Genomic DNA, 20,528 nt, shown 5'->3' on the forward strand with positions numbered 1-20,528 from the left:
AGGATATTCGGGCCCTGGAAGCGGAGCTCGCCCAAAGTGCGACTTCTCACATGGAGTTGCTGGCCACGCCCCCCCAATTAAGGGAAGGTTTACTTGTGACACCAAGGAGGTTATATATTGTAGGCCAGACCAGAAGGCCCATAAAGAACATAAAATTACCACCAGTAACTATAAGCCAGAAAAAGAAGGATAAAGAATAAAATAAAAAGAGAAAGGAAACTACACTTTAGGCGCCTTAAGGAAATGGTTCCCATAATCCCTTTGGTCTATTCAAACTACACTGGCCAAATATTTTTTTAAACAAAGACAATTAACGTAGCAGGTACTGGTTATATATGTGAGTGTATAGATAGGCCAGTAAGAGTGTGGGTATATATGTGTACTGGGGTTTATTCGGAGAGGTTGAACGTGATGGACTTTGGTCTTTCTTCAATCCAATTTAACTAGTAACAATGTGAGGAGCACAGTGACGTCTAGGAAGTGCTGAATGGAAAGTGAAAGTAATTGACTGCCCCGCCTCTATGCCTCAGGCGTAAAGGCAGGCAATATTTGATTGACAACTCAGATTTTCTAATACATTTATAACAGGTATGGATCATAAAAAATAATTTGGTTTTCATGTTTAATTTGCAATGGACTTTTGTTATACAGCTTTTTTATGTGACTGACAGGTCCCCTTTAACAAGAATGTGACACCATGACTATATAAACCCTAAAGAGAGCAGCTTCTAGGGGTCAGGATATGTTTTGGCTTGAGTGCAGGTATAACCACTGCCCACCCCCAAGTGCAACGTAAGCTGCTCTCCTTCAAGCCACCGATACAGGTTGGTAAGGAGTGAGCTGGGGGGGGGGGGCAGGGAGCAGTGTAATTCTTACTTTTTTATATGTAGGTGCAGGAGATTGCCCTAAATATATAACATACATATGTATATTCCTTTTTCTCTACTTATTCTTATCTGCCTGAAGGTTTCTCAGCATTTATCTGAAGTCGCATTCTGTTATGCTGGTTCTCTGTCTTCCAACCAGTTTCATGTTGTGCCCTGAGTGTTATATTGTGCCTGGGTCCTATATATTGTGCTCTGTATATTATGATATTCATTTGAATAAAAAAATCAAAATCCTCGATTATGGTTTTCTACTTGTGCACTTTTATGGTACAAGGGAACTATCCCAATACTCTGTAGTTAATCTGGGACCTGATGTATCCCACCTACGTACCTTAACTGCCCCCCCCTAGGTTTAGGTCTAGCAAGGTATCAATGCACATAATATATAAGAAATAACGCATTCCTACAGAAACAGGCAACCCGCATGAATCATTTAATAACACTAAGGGGCACATTTACTAATCCACGAATGGGTACGAGTATGTTTTTTTCGTAATGGTCAGTATTTTTGCGACTTTTTTGTCGCCGTCGCAACTTTTTCTTATCTTGCATGTATTTTTTTGCGACTTTTTCGTTGCCGTTGTGAAAAAATCGTATTGTTGCGCCGAGTACTAAAGTTTGGGATTCATTCAAGCTTCGGTATGGTGACTTTCCTTGGGCCGGGTTGGAGCTGCAGAGTGCCATTGAGCCCTATGGGAGGCTTCCCTTGGGCCGGGTTGGAGCTGCAGAGTGCCATTGAGCCCTATGGGAGACTTTCCTTGGGCCGGGTTGGAGCTGCAGAGTGCCATTGAGCCCTATGAGAGACTTTCCTTGGGCCGGGTTGGAGCTGCAGAGTGCCATTGAGCCCTATGGGAGACTTTCCTTGGGCCGGGTTGGAGCTGCAGAGTGCCATTGAGCCCTATGGGAGACTTTGCTTGGGCCAGGTTGGAGCTGCAGAGTGCCATTGAGCCCTATGGGAGGCTTTCCTTGGGCTGGGTTGGAGCTGCAGAGTGCCATTGAGCCCTATGGGAGGCTTTGCTTGGGCCAGGTTGGAGATGCAGAGTGCCATTGAGCCCTATGGGAGGCTTTGCTTGGGCCGGGTTGGAGATGCAGAGTGCCATTGAGCCCTATGGGAGGCTTTGCTTGGGCCGGGTTGGAGATGCAGAGTGCCATTGAGCCCTATGGGAGACTTTCCTTGGGCCGGGTTGGAGCTGCAGAGTGCCATTGAGCCCTATGGGAGACTTTCCTTGGGCCGGGTTGGAGCTGCAGAGTGCCATTGAGCCCTATGGGAGACTTTCCTTGGGCCGGGTTGGAGCTGCAGAGTGCCATTGAGCCCTATGGGAGACTTTCCTTGGGCCGGGTTGGAGATGCAGAGTGCCATTGAGCCCTATGGGAGACTTTCCTTGGGCCGGGTTGGAGCTGCAGAGTGCCATTGAGCCCTATGGGAGACTTTCCTTGGGCCGGGTTGGAGCTGCAGAGTGCCATTGAGCCCTATGGGAGACTTTCCTTGGGTCGGGTTGGAGCTGCAGAGTGCCATTGAGCCCTATGGGAGACTTTCCTTGGGCCGGGTTGGAGCTGCAGAGTGCCATTGAGCCCTATGGGAGACTTTCCTTGGGCCGGGTTGGAGCTGCAGAGTGCCATTGAGCCTATGGAGACTTTCCTTGGGCCGGGTTGGAGCTGCAGAGTGCCATTGAGCCCTATGGGAGACTTTCCTTGGGCCGGGTTGGAGCTGCAGAGTGCCATTGAGCCCTATGGGAGGCTTCCAAAATCATGCAAAGTCGGAAAGGTTTTCCCGCCGTTTACGATAGTTCAATACGAAAAAGTCGCAATGGCGAGGAAAAAGTCGCAAAAAAATATGAAAGGTTGCGACGGCGACGAAAAAGTGGCAATATTTTCTTTTTCAATCCGAATTTTTTCCATTCGAGATTCGAATTCGTGTTTTGGTAAATCTGCCCCTAAAGTGTGCAAATCCAAACAATCTACTGCTCTGGGCCACTAACTATATTATAGAGTTCTTGAGTAGCACAAAGTTAATCATGGAGTTGCTCTGTACTTTGCGCTGGAATGGAGGCTGTGAGCAGTTTCTGTAATAGGAAGATGGGGGGAAGCATATAGTTCTTGGGTTCTGGTTGGCCTTCAGGTGCCTTTTCTAGTTTGTTTTTGTTTAACAACATTACCTGCTCAGCGTCTGAAGCAGTTGCTTAAACAAATTCCATTGTTCATCAGCTCATCCCAAGCTGGTTGGAAGATGGACAAAATGAATGGCTGATTACATGGGTCCAGTGTCTGCTGGGAATACCTTAGGCTCACCGGGGAACCAGCTCTATAGGGGCCCATTACAATGGTGATGGCTGCCAGAAGACACCAGTGCTTTCACGATGCCATTGACAACTATGCCGCAACATTTCAGCCCTGGCCAGTACTGCTTTCTAAAAGTTCTGGTAACAGGTAGCGGTTGGGCAGCAGAATGAATGGGGTACCTAGGCTGGAAAAGAAATCCAGGATTCGGTGCATCCCTAATTAATATATATAGTTAGCAATGTGCAGGTAAAGTCAGCAGTTGAGAGCCTATATATGACAGTCCCCTGTGGGGCTGGAAACAACGTTGGACACACCGAGTTTTTTCCCGGTCTCCCGGCGGCCCAGACCCAAACCCCCCAGGGTGCTCCTGCGATCCGCCAGTCACCCTCCCCTGACGCGCCACAGGTGAGTTTCATTTAGGCACACTCTGGGGTCGGAGGGTTTGGGGGCTCCTGTGGGGGGTTGGTGTGAAGGCAGTGGGACCTGCACCCCCCAGTCCGACCCTGCCTGGAAACATCAAGAGGAAGCAGCAAGGACATGTGGGCAGACTTACTGGGGAGACTGGTACTGTAGGCTAGATAGTGATCAAGATAGGAGTAAAAGGCAGCAAGGGTTAGCGGGAAAGACAGCCTGTTGTCCCAACGAGGAGTGCTTAGAGAGGGGAAGAACCCCTGAGGCGAATGTGCACCAGGTAGTGAAATAAGCGTTTAGGTTATAGGAGAACCTATAGGTGAAGCTTGGGCACTGTACATACGGTCACCCAGAGGAAGGGGTCGGGTAGTGAGCAGGGAGCCCCTGGAACAGTTACCAGCATTCTGTTGGTGCATCCACATGGGATAGGGGTCCCGGAGGCTTCAGTGAGAAATGTGTGTGTGAGGGGCAGAATGAGAGCGAGAGAGTCTGCAGGATTGGCCACTATATTATTGTCCTTTGTCAGCAACCAGAGCCCCGGTCTAAAGTTTGTCTGAGTTTACCGCAATTGTGTGAAGATGCCTGTTTCTTTCAGCAAAGGCCCTGCAAGCTGCCCAGAACATACTGAGCATGTGCAGTGCCACTGACACACCTAACTGATTCCAGTATGGCAACCCCCAGTTTCAATAATATATAAATGCAATATAAAATATGGCATTTCTAGCATTTCTAGCCATATTCATTTTTAGGGTTTAGTTCTCCTGTGTGCCATCAGATACAGTTTTGCTTTTCGAATTAATGTTCCTGTCGTTTTCTGTGTGACCCTATGATAGATATATCATCTATAATTATATATAGTCAGTCATCATGCACCCAATAGTAAGCTGGAAAAATCCAGTTAATTGTCATTATGCTTTATTACCACTAGATGGCAGCCAATAGTCAGCTGTACAGTTTATCTATTGTCAGTATATTGTAAGGTTGGAATACTGTCTTGTCTAGATTCACTAAATAGTGACAATTTGGCCTGGGGTACTTGTTCCTCAGGTACATTTATCAATGTTTAACTAATTTACCAAGGTGAATATTTCATTTTAATATATTCTTTTTTTTCCCTATGTGCTCTCATATTCACTCAAATCCTGAGATGTTTCATGTTCCCAGCATTGTAACAGCACCAGGTCTGATATTCCTGCATCATGATCCGTTCCCCCTGATCTGGATTGGATTGAGGTTTAAAATCTGCTTTGCAATCTCAATATCTTAGTTGGGATCAAGTACAGGTACTGTTTTATTATTACAGAGAAAAGGGAATCATTTAACCATTAAATAAACCCAATAGGGCTGTTCTGCCCCCAATAAGGGGTAATTATATCTTAGTTGGGATCAAGTACAGGTACTGTTTTATTATTACAGAGAAAAGGGAATCATTTAACCATTAAATAAACCCAATAGGGCTGTTCTGCCCCAATAAGGGGTAATTATATCTTAGTTGGGATCAAGTACAGGTACTGTTTTATTATTACAGAGAAAAGGGAATCATTTAACCATTAAATAAACCCAATAGGGCTGTTCTGCCCCAATAAGGGGTAATTATATCTTAGTTGGGATCAAGTACAGGTACTGTTGTTTTATTACCACAGAGAAAAAGGAAATCATTTTAAAAATTAAAATTATTGGCTTATAATGGAGTCTATGGGAGACGGCCTTTACGTAATTCATAACCTGTAATAACGGGTTTCCGAATAATGAATTCCATACCGGTGTTTGTACCATCTCTACGAGTCTAGCATCACATTATCTACTGACCTTGTGAATTCTCTCTCATACACATAATCACATTATAAGGTTGGTTAAAGATTTAAATCAAGTTCTATACCCTCATATTTAGCCATTGCTGAAATTTTTGTGGGTTTTGTTCTTGTATTTTACACGGCCATGCAGGAGAATACAAATACATTGTGCATTATCATTACACTATTGTATAAATCAGAATGGTGCAGCCTTATGTATATTATTTCAATAGAATTCCCAAAATATATACAGAGGGACATATGAATGAATGAGTTATCAGACAGCTTGCCAGGAGTGTGCTCCACAGCTCTAGTTACAACTACTTATATGGGACATTTGGAGTTGTCTGTTGAACTGTCTGTTCACCCTCTGATATATAACCTGCCCCCCCCCACACCCATGGGGCAGGCATCATACAACCAATAGCAAACTGGAAAAAGGCTTTTCATTGTCATTATGCATTATTACCACTTGATGGCAGCCAAGAGCCAGCTGAATGGTTTAGCTGCTGTCACAAGGTTGTTAGTTTACAAGATGTCTAGATAAACAAAAGGTGGTAATGTGGCCTGGGGCAATTATCATTTTAATTTCAGATTATTGATCCCCTAGAGGTAAAACTTTCATGCTAAAGTAATGTACCTAGATCAATGTGTCAAATATTTGGAAGTTACACCACAGCTAGGGTTGCCTCCGGGCCAGTGTTTTATCAGCCTAGCTGGAGTCTCCTATCCCATCTCCCTTTCTAGCCTGCCCTGCTTATTATTTCCCCTTATATGCAGCCCACCCAGGTCATTCCACACCCTTTTACATCACAGCGCTGCCCCTCATGTCATAGGTCTGCCCCCCCCCCCCCATGGACCCGCCCCTGCTCTGGCTGGTAAAAAGATTGAGGAAAGGTGACAATCGTAACCACAATATAGGCCTGACCCATTCCCTAGTACATAGGCCTGACCCAAGAGTAGGAGAATTCCCATCAGCCCATCCTTATCTTCACTATGAGTTTACAAACCTGTACCATGTGGTACTATCTGTATCTCATTACTATGGGGAGGGGGCAGGGGGCCAGGTCCTTTGGTGAGCCCTACTGTACCCAGTCTGCCAGTAATGAGTATATGGAGTAGGGTTACCACCTGTCCGGTATTGGCCTGGACAGCCCAGTTTTCAGAAGGACCAACAGGTCAAAATTGCCTTCCAAGTTAGGAAACCAGGTAGGCCTCCCATTGATTGATGCAGCATAGCCCTGTCTGTGATGCACCCGCCCCCCAACATCACCTGCCCCGCCCCCCCAACACCAACTGCCCCGCCCGCCCCCCAACATCCCCTGCCCCGCCCCCCAACATCAACTGCCCCGCCCCCCCAACATCACCTGCCCCACCCCTAACATCACCTGCCCGCCCCTGAAATCCCCTGCCCCACCCCTGATGTCACCTGCCCCGCCTCCCAACATCAACTGCCCCGCCCCCCAACATCACCTGCCCCACCCCTAACATCACCTGCCCGCCCCTGAAATCCCCTGCCCCACCCCTGATGTCACCTGCCCCACCCCTGACATCACCTGCCCCTCCCCTGACATCACCTGCCCCACCCCTGACATCCCCTGCCCCGCCCCTGACATCCCCTGTCCTGCCCCTGACATCCCCTGCCCCTCCCCTGGCATCCCCTGCCCCTCCCCTGACATCCCCTGCCCCTCCCCTGACATTCCTGCCCCTCCCCTGACATCCCCTGCCCCTCCCCTGACATCCCCTGTCCCACCCCTGACATTCCCTGCCCTCCCCTGACATCCCCTGCCCCTCCCCTGACATCCCCTGTCCTGCCCTGACATCCCCTGCCCCTCCCCTGACATCCCCTGTCCCACCCCTGACATCCCCTGTCCCGCCCCTGACATCCCCTGCCCCTCCCCTTACATCCCCTGCCCCTCCCCTGACATCCCCTGTCCCTCCCCTTACATCCCCTGCCCCTCCCCTGACATCCCCTGCCCCTCCCCTGACATCCCCTGTCCCACCCCTGACATTCCCTGCCCCTCCCCTGACATCCCCTGCCCCTCCCCTGACATCCCCTGTCCCTCCCCTGACATCCCCTGTCCCGCCCCTGACATCCCCTGCCCCTCCCCTGACATCCCCTGTCCTGCCCCTGACATCCCCTGCCCCTCCCCTGACATCCCCTGCCCCCTCCCCTTACATCCCCTGCCCCTCCCCTGACATCCCCTGCCCCTCCCCTGACATCCCCTGTCCCACCCCTGACATTCCCTGCCCCTCCCCTGACATCCCCTGCCCCTCCCCTGACATCCCCTGTCCCTCCCCTGACATCCCCTGTCCCGCCCCTGACATCCCCTGCCCCTCCCCTGACATCCCCTGTCCTGCCCCTGACATCCCCTGCCCCTCCCCTGACATCCCCTGCCCCTCCCCTTACATCCCCTGCCCCTCCCTGACATCCCCTGCCCCTCCCCTGACATCCCCTGTCCCACCCCTGACATTCCCTGCCCCTCCCCTGACATACCCCTGCCCCTCCCCTGACATCCCTGTCCCTCCCCTGACATCCCCCTGTCCCTCCCCTGACATCCCCTGTCCCGCCCCTGACATCCCCTGCCCCTCCCCTGGCATCCCCTGTCCCGCCCCTGACATCCCCTGCCACTCCCCTGACATCCCCTGCCCCTCCCCCTGACATCCCCTTCCCGCCCCTGACATCCCCTGTCCCGCCCCTGACATCCCCTGTCCCGCCCCTGACATCCCCTGCCCCTCCCCTGGCATCCCCTGCCCCCACCCCTGACATCCCCTGCCCCTCCCCTGGCACCCCCTGTCCCTCCCCTGGCATCCCCTGCCCCTCCCCTGACATCCCCTGCCCCTCCCCTGACATCCCCTGCCCCTCCCCTGACATCCCCTGTTCTGCCCTGACATCCCTGCCCCTCCCTGACATCCCCTGCCCCTCCCCCTGACATCCCCTGCCCCACCCCTGACACCCCCTGCCCCTCCCCTGACATCCCCTGCCCCTCCCCTGACATCCCTGTCCCGCCCCTGACATCCCCTGCCCCCTCCCCTGACATCCCCTGCCCCTCCCCTGGCATCCCCTGCCCCACCCCTGACATCCCCTGCCCCTCCCCTGACATCCCCTGCCCCTCCCCTGACATCCCCTGTCCCACCCCTGACATCCCCTGCCCCTCCCCTGACATCCCCTGCCCCTCCCCTGACATCCCCTGTCCCGCCCCTGACATCCCCTGCCCACCCCCTGACATCCCTGACATCCCTGCCCCTCCCCTGGCATCCCCTGCCCCTCCCCTGACATCCCCTGCCCCTCCCCTGACATCCCCTGTCCCTGCCCCTGACATCCCCTGCCCCTCCCCTGACATCCCCTGCCCCTCCCCTGACATCCCCTGCCCCTCCCCTGACATCCCCTGCCCCTCCCCTGACATCCCCTGCCCCCACCCCTGACATCCCCTGCCCCTCCCCTGACATCCCCTGCCCCTCCCCTGACATCCCCTGTCCCGCCCCTGACATCCCCTGCCCCCTCCCCTGACATCCCCTGCCCCTCCCTGGCATCCCCTGCCCACACCCCTGACATCCCCTGCCCCTCCCCTGACATCCCCTGCCCCCTCCCCTGACATCCCCTGCCCTCCCCTGACATCCCCTGTCCCACCCCTGACATCCCTGCCCCCTCCCCTGACATCCCCTGCCCCCTCCCCTGGCATCCCCTGCCCCTCCCCTGACATCCCCTGCCCTCCCCTGACATCCCCTGCCCTCCCCTGACATCCCCTGCCCCTCCCCTGACAATCCCCTGCCCCCCCTGACATTCCCTGCCCCTCCCTGCCCTCCCCTGACATCCCCTGCCCCTCCCCTGACATCCCTGTCCCACCCCTGACATTCCCTGCCCCTCCCCTGACATCCCCTGCCCCTCCCCTGACATCCCCTGTCCCACCCCTGACATTCCCTGCCCCTCCCCTGACATCCCCTGCCCCTCCCTGCATCCCTGCCCCTCCCCTGACATCCCTGTCCCACCCCTGACATCCCCTGCCCCATCCCCTGCCCCTTCCCCTGACATCCTGCCCCTCCCCTGACATCCCCTCCCCTGACATCCCCTGCCCCTCCCCTGACATCCCCTGTCCCACCCCTGACATTCCCCTGCCCCTCCCCTGCCCCTCCCTGACCTCCCCTGACATCCCCTGCCCCTCCCTGACATCCCCTGCCCCTCCCCTGACTCCCCTGCCCCACCCCTGACATCCCTGCCCTCCCCTGACATCCCCTGCCCCACCCCTGACATCCCCTGCCCTCCCTGGCATCCCTGCCCGCTCCCCTGTCATTCCCTGCCCCTCCCCTGACATCCCCTGCCCCTCCCCTGACATCCCCTGCCCCTCCCCTGGCATCCCCTGCCCCCTCCCCTGACATCCCCTGCCCCTCCCCTGGCATCCCCTGCCCCTCCCCTGGCATCCCCTGCCCCTCCCCTGACATCCCCTGCCCTCCCCTGACACCCCTGTCCTCCCCTGACATCCCCTGTCCCCCCCTGACATCCCCACTGCCCCTCCCCCTGACATCCCCTGCCCCTCCCCTGACATCCCCTGTCCCACCCCTGACATTCCCTGCCCCTCCCCTGCCCCTCCCCTGACATCCCCTGTCCCTCCCCTGAACATCCCCTGCCCCTCCCCTGACATCCCCTGCCCCTCCCCTGACATCCCCTGCCCCTCCCCTGACATCCCCTGCCCCTCCCCTGGCATCCCCTGCCCCTCCCCTGTCATTCCCTACCCTCCCCTGACATCCCCTGCCCCTCCCCTGACATCCCCTGCCCTCCCCTGGCATCCCCCTGCCCCTCCCCTGACATCCCCTGCCCCTCCCCTGACATCCCCTGCCCCTTCCCCTGACATCCCCTGCCCCTCCCCTGACATCCCCTGTCCCACCCTGACATTCCCTGCCCTCCCCTGCCCCTCCCCTGACATCCCCTGCCCTCCCTTACATCCCTGTCCCACCCCTGACATCCCCTGCCCCTCCCCTGACATCCCCTGCCCCTCCCTGACATCCCCTGCCCCTCCCTGACATCCCTGCCCCGCCCTGCCCCTCCCCTGCCCCTCCCCTGACATCCCCTGCCCCTCCCCTGACATCCCCTGCCCCTCCCCTGCCCCTCCCCTGACATCCCCCTGCCCTCCCCTGACATCCCCTGCCCCTCCCCTGACATCCCCTGCCCCTCCCCTGACATTCCCTGCCCCTCCCTGCCCCTCCCTGACATCCCCTGCCCCTCCCCTGACATCCCCTGCCCCTCCCCTGACATCCCCTGCCCCTCCCCTGACATCCCCTGTCCCACCCCTGACATTCCCTGCCCCTCCCCTGACATCCCCTGCCCCTCCCCTGACATCCCCTGTCCCACCCCTGACATTCCCTGCCCCTCCCCTGCCCCTCCCTGCCCTCCCCCTGACATCCCCTGCCCCTCCCTGACATCCCCTGCCCCTCCCCTGACATCCCCTGTCCCACCCCTGACATCCCCTGCCCCTCCCCTGACATCCCCTGCCCCACCCCTGACATCCCCTGCCCCTCCCCTGGCATCCCCTGCCCCTCCCCTGTCATTCCCTGCCCCTCCCCTGACATCCCCTGCCCCTCCCCTGACATCCCCTGCCCCTCCCCTGGCATCCCCTGCCCCTCCCCTGACATCCCCTGCCCCTCCCCTGGCATCCCCTGCCCCTCCCCTGGCATCCCCTGCCCCTCCCCTGACATCCCCTGCCCCTCCCCTGACATCCCCTGTCCCTCCCCTGACATCCCCTGTCCCACCCCTGACATCCCCTGCCCCTCCCCTGACATCCCCTGCCCCCTCCCCTGACATCCCCTGTCCCACCCCTGACATTCCCTGCCCCTCCCCTGCCCCTCCCCTGACATCCCCTGCCCCTCCCCTGACATCCCCTGCCCCTCCCCTGACATCCCCTGCCCCTCCCCTGACATCCCCTGCCCCTCCCCCTGACATCCCCTGCCCCTCCCCTGGCATCCCCTGCCCCTCCCCTGTCATTCCCTGCCCCTCCCCTGGCATCCCCTGCCCCTCCCCTGACATCCCCTGCCCCTCCCCTGACATCCCCTGCCCCTCCCCTGACATCCCCTGCCCCTCCCCTGGCATCCCCTGCCCCTCCCCTGACATCCCCTGCCCCTCCCCTGACATCCCCTGCCCCTCCCCTGACATCCCCTGCCCCTCCCCTGACATCCCCTGTCCCACCCCTGACATTCCCTGCCCCTCCCCTGCCCCTCCCCTGACATCCCCTGCCCCTCCCCTTACATCCCCTGTCCCACCCCTGACATCCCCTGCCCCTCCCCTGACATCCCCTGCCCCTCCCCTGACATTCCCTGCCCCGCCCCTGCCCCTTCCCTGCCCCTCCCCTGACATCCCCTGCCCCTCCCCTGACATCCCCTGCCCCTCCCCTGCCCCTCCCCTGACATCCCTGCCCCTCCCCTGACATCCCCTGCCCCTCCCCTGACATCCCCTGTCCCACCCCTGACATTCCCTGCCCCTCCCCTGACATCCCCTGCCCCTCCCCTGACATCACCAACCCCACCTCGGGATGTTATCATCACTGACATCATCATGCAAACTGCCTACTTAATCATGTGATGAAGTTTTCTGGTCACATGCCTTTAGGGGCGGGGTTATTGTAATTTGGAGGGTTTCTGTCTGGTTTTCAGAATGTAGGAACCAGGCAGAAGGTTTTGACCCAGACGTGAAAAGTGAATCATTAGGAACATAGAGCCTAAGTAGGAATTAATGCCGATTTGCTCTTCTGAGCACTTTTGCTATTGGCATTAATTTAATTTTTTTTTCTTTTAATTTCCATGGTATTCACAGTTCTTACACTAATATCATCAATTATAATCTGTTAAATCTAATTTCACCAATCAGGAAGCATCTCTGGGCACTGATTGGCTCGATCGAGTGGAATAATACAGGGAATGTATTAACTGACGGGAATCATCTGAATTTCTCTGTTTTTCAACATTTATCAAATTATTTCCCGCTGTGACCAGTCTTGAGGGGCGGCTCTCCCAATAGCGCTAAACTGGTGCATTATACCCCCCCAAATACCCACCTTCTATCCGCGCAGCAGTGTATAATGCAGAAGGTCAGCTTCTACACGGCAAACAAAAACGGTAGTTGCCATGGAAACAGAACAGACTCTTTTCCAAAGGCCACAGCGTTCAATTTTGTTTTTATCCTTTTGTCGAGTACAAACTGTAAGGAGCTGTTTTCTCTTAACTAGGGCTGAGTAAGTTCTGATGTGGTAAATGTGCCGATGCTCTGAGTGTGTGGGATCTGTGGTGCTTCAGGCTTCTGGCCCATGTTTGCACCTTTGTGCATCGGCACAGCCGGTTCCTCTGTTGTGCAACTCGCTAGCCGCAGCCTACAGCTATGGTGCCACCCGTATCAGCTTTCCTATTTACTGTGGCATTTTTGGAGGGATTAGGAGCACAACATTCTTTAGTGATATTTATTTTATCACCCACAGTACCACATGTTGTCTTTATTGGTGTTTCCCAAGACAGGATCAAATATACAGTATGCTTAATGGGTGCCTGTCATATAACAATTCTTTCCCCCGTGAGAGGTGCTGTATCTGCACTCTAAATTGGGGCATTATGGGGTACGAACATGAGCAAGTGCCCCGGCTCCTCATTATGCTCATGGGATGGGATGCATTGGTCGACATGCCCTCCAGTTGTACATCCCACACATCCATGGAACACGTCAGCTGGATCCGACTCCAGCTGGAAGTCAGATAGCTCTTTGAATTATTTCCAATGTCCAAGAGCCCCACCCAACACAGAAACCCCTACTATGCCTATCCCTGTAATCTGTTCCTTCGAAAAGTAGGAATAAATACCATTTTATATGCTGAAATCCAGCTGCAAAACAGTTCTTCCCTTTCAGCATCATTTGAAATCCTGGCAGGGGAGGAGGGACTAAAACACTGATGTTACAAATTGTAACAACTTCCCCACAGCTTACAGACAGTATGCAGGAACTACATAACCCACTTATAATAATAATATCTCATTTTTGCACTGGAGACCAAAATTGCATGGCCTATTCTAGATGGGGCCTTACCAGCACTTTTTAAAGTAGAAGAATAACCCCCTCCTCCCACAGATCTATGCCCCTTTTGATTCGGGGAGGGAATTCCACAACTTCACAGCTCTCACTGTAACAAACCCTTTCCCAATATTTAAACGGAACCTCCTTTCTTCTAAACGGAGTGGGTGCCCTCGTGTCCGTTGGAAGGCCCTACTGGTAAATAAAACATTAGAAAGGTTATTATATTATCCCCTTATATATTTATACATAGTTATCATATCCCTAATCTAAAGCTGGCCATACACAGACCTTGTGTGGACTCCTTGTGTCCGGATAATTTTTATACCATGGAGATCGGTCGTTGTGACAATCGGACAAGTTAGAAAATTTTGGGCAAATAAGGATAATATTTGTGCATGTATTGTGTATTTGATAACATCATTGGGTGACCTACAATGTATTTCCGGGACGTAACTTTGATTCGATTGTTGTCTGGCAATTGGTCAAAATGTCATCTAGATTGTTATTTTAGCACTTCACTCCTACATTCCTAATTTTGTATTACTGTAAAATGTATTTTCGATACCCGAACGTTCATCATAAGACAACGAAAATCTAAAAGTGTATTGGCAGCTTAAAGTCACAGTTCAGTGTAAAAATGAAACTGGAACACTATTTCCTCCTTTACAGCTCCCTAACCTCTTAGGGCTCTGGCACACGGTGGCGCGATCTCGGCAAATCGCCGAAGTTGCCTCGCGAGGCTTTTTCGGCGATTTGCCGAAATCGCGCCGCCGCGTATGCCATCACACCGGCGACTTATATTTTCGCCGGTGGGATGGCAGGTGATGGCAACTCGGGGAGATTAGTCGCCCGCGAACAGGGAGTTTTGTCGCGGGCGACTAATCTCCCCGTGTGCCAGAGCCCTTAGGGTGAAAACACACAGAGCTACTAGTAGCAGCTACTTGTTGTGGCTACTAAAACAGACAGTGCTGATTATTTACTGATAATTGTCTCTACGTGTGTTTTAGCAGAGGCAATTCTCAGTATTGTCTATGGCAGGGGATTTTCTGGAGTTTAGTTGCTGTAAAAAAGGAGCTTAGTTAGTTGGTGACTTTAGGGGGGGGGGCACATGGGACATAACTGTCAGTTAGTTTGTGAGCACCCAGGTCAGATTCAAAAGCAAACTAACTGATGGTTATGTCCCATATGGCCCCCCTCCCTCAAGTCACTGATTGGTTACCGACTGCTAACAGCTTAGAGAGCTGTAAAGAAAGAAGTAGTGTTCTTGCTATTATGTTAGACATATGTCCACTTCAGTCTTCATAGATGACATTTTTGCCTAACTAACTATATTACAAACATTTTTTATTATGCTCCGTCTGTCTATTTTACCCAGTTTCATTTTTACACTGAACTGTTCCTTTACGAGCCTCCAATGTAACAAATCCCAGTGTACTCAGGCTCAGTCAAAAGGCAAACACTACTTTAACGAATGGGTAAATAAACACGGCTTGAACTTGCCGAGAAAGTAACTTCTCTCTTGTTTTCCATGGAAACTTAATAACAGATACCAGTTATCTGTAGGTAAAGAAGGTGCGGTGGCGTGTAGCCCTGAGAGACCAAACCCATATCAAGGAATATAAAATTGAAGGGATGTCCCTCAGTGTTTTGTGTCTGGGAAAAGTCATTGAGACAAAAACATCTATATGAGATAGGGTGGTGTTGAAGGGGCCTCCTCAAATCAGCACCCTGCCATGGCCATTCAGTCTTAAGGTGGCTGAACACGGGCAGATTTAAGCTGCCAATTCCAAGTCCTATAGACTGATTTGGCTGTTTATCCGCTCATGGATGGGGCTCCCCGAGGGGCCTCTCCGATCAATATCTGGCCAAAAATAGGCCAAGTGTCGATCAGGCAGGTTTAATTATCCTGTTGGATCAGGGACTGCATCCACTCATTGATACAGTTCTCTGTCTGACAGCTCCTATACCCGTCATTGTAATTAGTCCGATATCGCCCACCTTGGGTGGGCATATCAGGAAAAGGTCCAAATGAGAAGATCTTAGCATGTATGGCCACCTTTAGTTTGTCTCTGAGTAAATCCATTAGGGTGCTAGGCAAGACTTGTGCCCCGGCGCACATTTATGATGTCATCAATGTGTAAATTCGACTTTGTGAGGTATAATTCTTCCCAAACAAGACATTTATGGAAGGAAAACCTCAGTGCTGATGGATACTGCCTATGGCTCCTGCCTGACTTTAGTGGTGTATAATTCATCTAAATGGAACGCTGCCTTTATACATTTATGACTGTAACGATGATAAGAAGTGTTTGCAGACAGAAACTCAGGCTGGTTTCATTGGATTTGCCCCGGAGAAACAAATATTGAGATTCCGTGTCCACAAGTAAAATAACCAGTCGACCCAATGCTACTGAGCTTTGCCTATTCCCCAACACTTTCTCTGGGTGCAACCAAATGATTCATAGTACAGGTATGCAACTCATTATCCAGAATGCTCGGGACCTGGGGTTTTCTGGATAAGGGGTCCTTCCGTAATTTGGATCTCCTACCTTATGTCTATTAAAAAATTATTTCAACAGAAATTAAACCCAATAAGATTGTATTGGCTCCAATAAGGATTAATTATATCTTAGTTGGGATCAAGTACAGGTACTGTTTTATTATTACAGAGAAAAGGGAATCATTTAACCATTAAATAAACCCAATAGGGCTGTTCTGCCCCCAATAAGGATTAATTATATCTTAGTTGGGATCAAGTACAGGTACTGTTTTATTATTACAGAGAAAAGGGAATCATTTAACCATTAAATAAACCCAATAGGGCTGTTCTGCCCCAATAAGGGGTAATTATATCTTAGTTGGGATCAAGTACAGGTACTGTTTTATTATTACAGAGAAAAGGGAATCATTTAACCATTAAATAAACCCAATAGGGCTGTTCTGCCCCCAATAAGGGGTAATTATATCTTAGTTGGGATCAAGTACAGGTACTGTTTTATTATTACAGAGAAAAGGGAATCATTTAACCATTAAATAAACCCAATAGGGCTGTTCTGCCCCAATAAGGGGTAATTATATCTTAGTTGGGATCAAGTACAGGTACTGTTTTATTATTACAGAGAAAAGGGAATCATTTAACCATTAAATAAACCCAATAGGGCTGTTCTGCCCCAATAAGGGGTAATTATATCTTAGTTGGGATCAAGTACAGGTACTGTTTTATTATTGCAGAGAAAAGGGAATCATTTAACCATTAAATAAACCCAATAGGGCTGTTCTGCCCCCAATAAGGGGTAATTATATCTTAGTTGGGATCAAGTACAGGTACTGTTTTATTATTACAGAGAAAAGGGAATCATTTAACCATTAAATAAACCCAATAGGGCTGTTCTGCCCCAATAAGGGGTAATTATATCTTAGTTGGGATCAAGTACAGGTACTGTTTTATTATTACAGAGAAAAGGGAATCATTTAACCATTAAATAAACCCAATAGGGCTGTTCTGCCCCCAATAAGGGGTAATTATATCTTAGTTGGGATCAAGTACAGGTACTGTTTTATTATTACAGAAAAAACACTTTGTAACATCTGAATTATTTGTTTAAAATGGAGTCTATGGGAGACAGCTTTCCGTAATTTAGAACTTTCTGGATAATGGGTTTCTAGTTAAGGGGTCCGATACATGTATTGCATTTCTATTGATAATTGCAACCTGCCATTCCCCCTCCTGGTGCAACCAAATGATTCATAGTATTGCATTTCTATGGTGCAACCAATTGGTTTCTGTTATCTCTGAAATAAACCCAGAAAACTATAACAAAAACCATAAAGATATAAAATGCCTGGAAATGATACATTCTGCAAGTGAAGCTGAGTTACGGCCCCAGTCGGCTTAGGTTTTTGTTACAGAGGGTTTATTATTCTGTGACCTTCTCCTTGTGCCAATCCTGGGGGCAAACAGACACACAAATATGACAGAAATGCTGAGTGATAGGTAAATGAAGGTATTGTGTTGCCTTGAAAAAACTTTTCGTCCTCCTTCTCTGAAGACTGAAACGTGGGAAAATTGACATTCTGTGAGCTGCTTGTGCTCATCTGTGGTCTGCCTTCATGTATGGAAAAGTGTTGGCGCTAAGCACAGGCTTATTGGAGTTTCATGCTCAAAAATCTAAATGGGGCAATGTATTAAAGCATGCAAAGTTTGCTCCATGGCTCCACCAGCAAGTGCTGCCTGCTGATTGGTTGCTATTGGTTACTGCACCTGAGCAAGCTGTGTTCTTGTTATTAAATTGTAATGGACAGACAGTACTGGGCAGTGTCAGACTGGGCCGGTGTGACACCAGGAAAAAACCCAATGGGCCCCGCCGACCCAGGCCCACCGTCCCACTCTCCCACCTGGACCATGTCCTCTCCCCCAGCCAGACCCAATCACAGTAACAGTGCAACCTTGGGCACTGGGAGGAGAGCCCTTTAGACAGGGTCGGACTGGGGGGTGCAGGGCCCAATGGGGCTTTCCCCTCCCCCCACAGGGTCCCCCACTGAATGCCCTCCCCTGAACGCGTCAGGGGAGGGATGGGTCGGTCAGGGGGAGCGTTGGCAAGGGTTGGGCCTGGGCCGCCCGGGCTCACCAGGATTTTTCCCCATGTCCCAGTAGCCCAGTCCAACCCTGCCTTTAGATCACATGGAGGGCTCTTAAAGTCACACTCCTGGTGGGCCCCGGACACCCCAGTCTGACCCAGGTACTGGGCCACAACTAGGGGTGGCAGCTGAAGTCACAAGTATGAAGGGGGCGTAATTCTGAAAGAAAGAGCGAGTGAATGTCTGGTGGGGTTGGACTGAGTGGGCAAATGTCCAGCTAGGACTTATAATATCCCTATATTATACAATAGGGGGTACTTTATTCACTATATAATATATGGATGAGCAGGTTGGAAACCTTATGCAACAGGTGATTCCAAAGGTATAGATAGAACCCCTCCGGCTGCACCTCCCTTACTGCAGGAGTTAAATAAACCTCACTCGCTCTGTGTATTTGTGTCACTGCCCCGTGGGTTGAAATGACTGCAATGGAAATAGGAAGCAGCGACATTGCTCCGGGCATGATATGTTACAGGTTTTAGGAAATCGCTTGTATTTCTTCTCTCTTTTAGGAGACTTACGGTTGCCGCTATGGGAGATGGGGGGTCCCTAGCAATGCAGGGAGGCTGAGGACCCCATGGGGGGGGGGGATACATAAAATGTGCAACCTAAAGCTTTGTGCTTGTACCTGTCCTTCCCCCCCATCACTAACCACATGAAGTTTCCACTACCCTTATACTGGCCCTGAGGAGGCTGTGGAAAATAAAATCATAGTCGCGTTCAGGTGACCTTCATCCGCCCAAGCCGGTACTGAGCTGCTTATGGTTTCTGCATGGAAAATGCACTTTATTCCCCCGAGACAGAAACCTCCTGCCCATAATCTAATTGGAGCAGTCATTAGAGAGAAAGAGACAGTAACCCTGGCCCCAGAGACTCCAGGCTGTGCCCAAGTACTCAGGCATTAGGCACAGCTGAACTTTACCCCTGCGAGGAGAAAGGGTGTGGAGCAGCGGTGCTTAGGGAGGAGGGCAGCCTGTTTGTATCTGCCCTGGGCACTGCCTGCATGTATTCCCCTTGCTTCTCCCAGAATAGGCACCGGTACCAACCCTTGGGCACCTTTATAATGCTCCCGTTGGGCACCTTTATAATGCTTCTGTTGGGCACCTTTATAATGCTCCCGTTGGGCACCTTTATAATGCTCCCGTTGGGCACCTTTATAATGCTCCTGTTGGGCGCCTTTATAATGCTACCGTTGGGCACCTTTATAATGCTCCCGTTGGGCACCTTTATAATGCTCCCGTTGGGCACCTTTATACTGCTCCCGTTGGGCACCTATATACTGCTCCCGTTGGGCACCTTTATACTGCTCCCGTTGGGCACCTTTATACTGCTCCCATTGGGCACCTTTATAATGCTCCCTTTGGGCACCTATATACTGCTCCCGTTGGGCACCTTTATACTGCTCCCATTGGGCACCTTTATAATGCTCCCTTTGGGCACCTATATACTGCTCCCGTTGGGCACCTTTATACTGCTCCCATTGGGCACCTTTATAATGCTCCCTTTGGGCACCTATATACTGCTCCCGTTGGGCACCTTTATAATGCTCCCTTTGGGCACCTATATACTGCTCCCGTTGGGCACCTTTATACTGCTCCCATTGGGCACCTTTATAATGCTCCCTTTGGGCACCTATATACTGCTCCCATTGGGCACCTTTATAATGCTCCCTTTGGGCACCTATATACTGCTCCCGTTGGGCACCTTTATACTGCTCCCGTTGGGCACCTTTATAATGCTCCCGTTGGGCACCTATATACTGCTCCCGTTGGGCACCTTTATACTGCTCCCGTTGGGCACCTTTATAATGCTCCCGTTGGGCACCTATATACTGCTCCCGTTGGGCACCTTTATAATGCTCCCGTTGGGCACCTTTATACTGCTCCCGTTGGGCACCTATATACTGCTCCCGTTGGGCACCTTTATAATGCTCCCGTTGGGCACCTATATACTGCTCCCGTTGGGCACCTATATACTGCTCCCGTTGGGCACCTTTATACTGCTCCCGTTGGGCACCTATATACTGCTCCCGTTGGGCACCTTTATACTGCTCCCGTTGGGCACCTATATACTGCTCCCGTTGGGCACCTATATACTGCTCCCGTTGGGCACCTATATACTGCTCCCATTGGGCACCTATATACTGCTCCCGTTGGGCACCTTTATACTGCTCCCGTTGGGCACCTATATACTGCTCCCGTTGGGCACCTTTATACTGCTCCCGTTGGGCACCTATATACTGCTCCCGTTGGGCACCTATATACTGCTCCCGTTGGGCACCTTTATACTGCTCCCGTTGGGCACCTATATACTGCTCCCGTTGGGCACCTATATACTGCTCCCGTTGGGCACCTTTATACTGCTCCCGTTGGGTGCCTTTATAATGCTCCTGTCGCAGTTCCCACCCTGCTTGCTTTTCCATGGGATCAACAAGTGCACAGATTCCTATTCAGCCCTCCGGCTCTAGCTAAC

The sequence above is a fragment of the Xenopus tropicalis genome, chromosome 1 (genome assembly GCF_000004195.4).
Source record: "Xenopus tropicalis strain Nigerian chromosome 1, UCB_Xtro_10.0, whole genome shotgun sequence".
NCBI classification, from domain to species: domain Eukaryota; kingdom Metazoa; phylum Chordata; class Amphibia; order Anura; family Pipidae; genus Xenopus; species Xenopus tropicalis.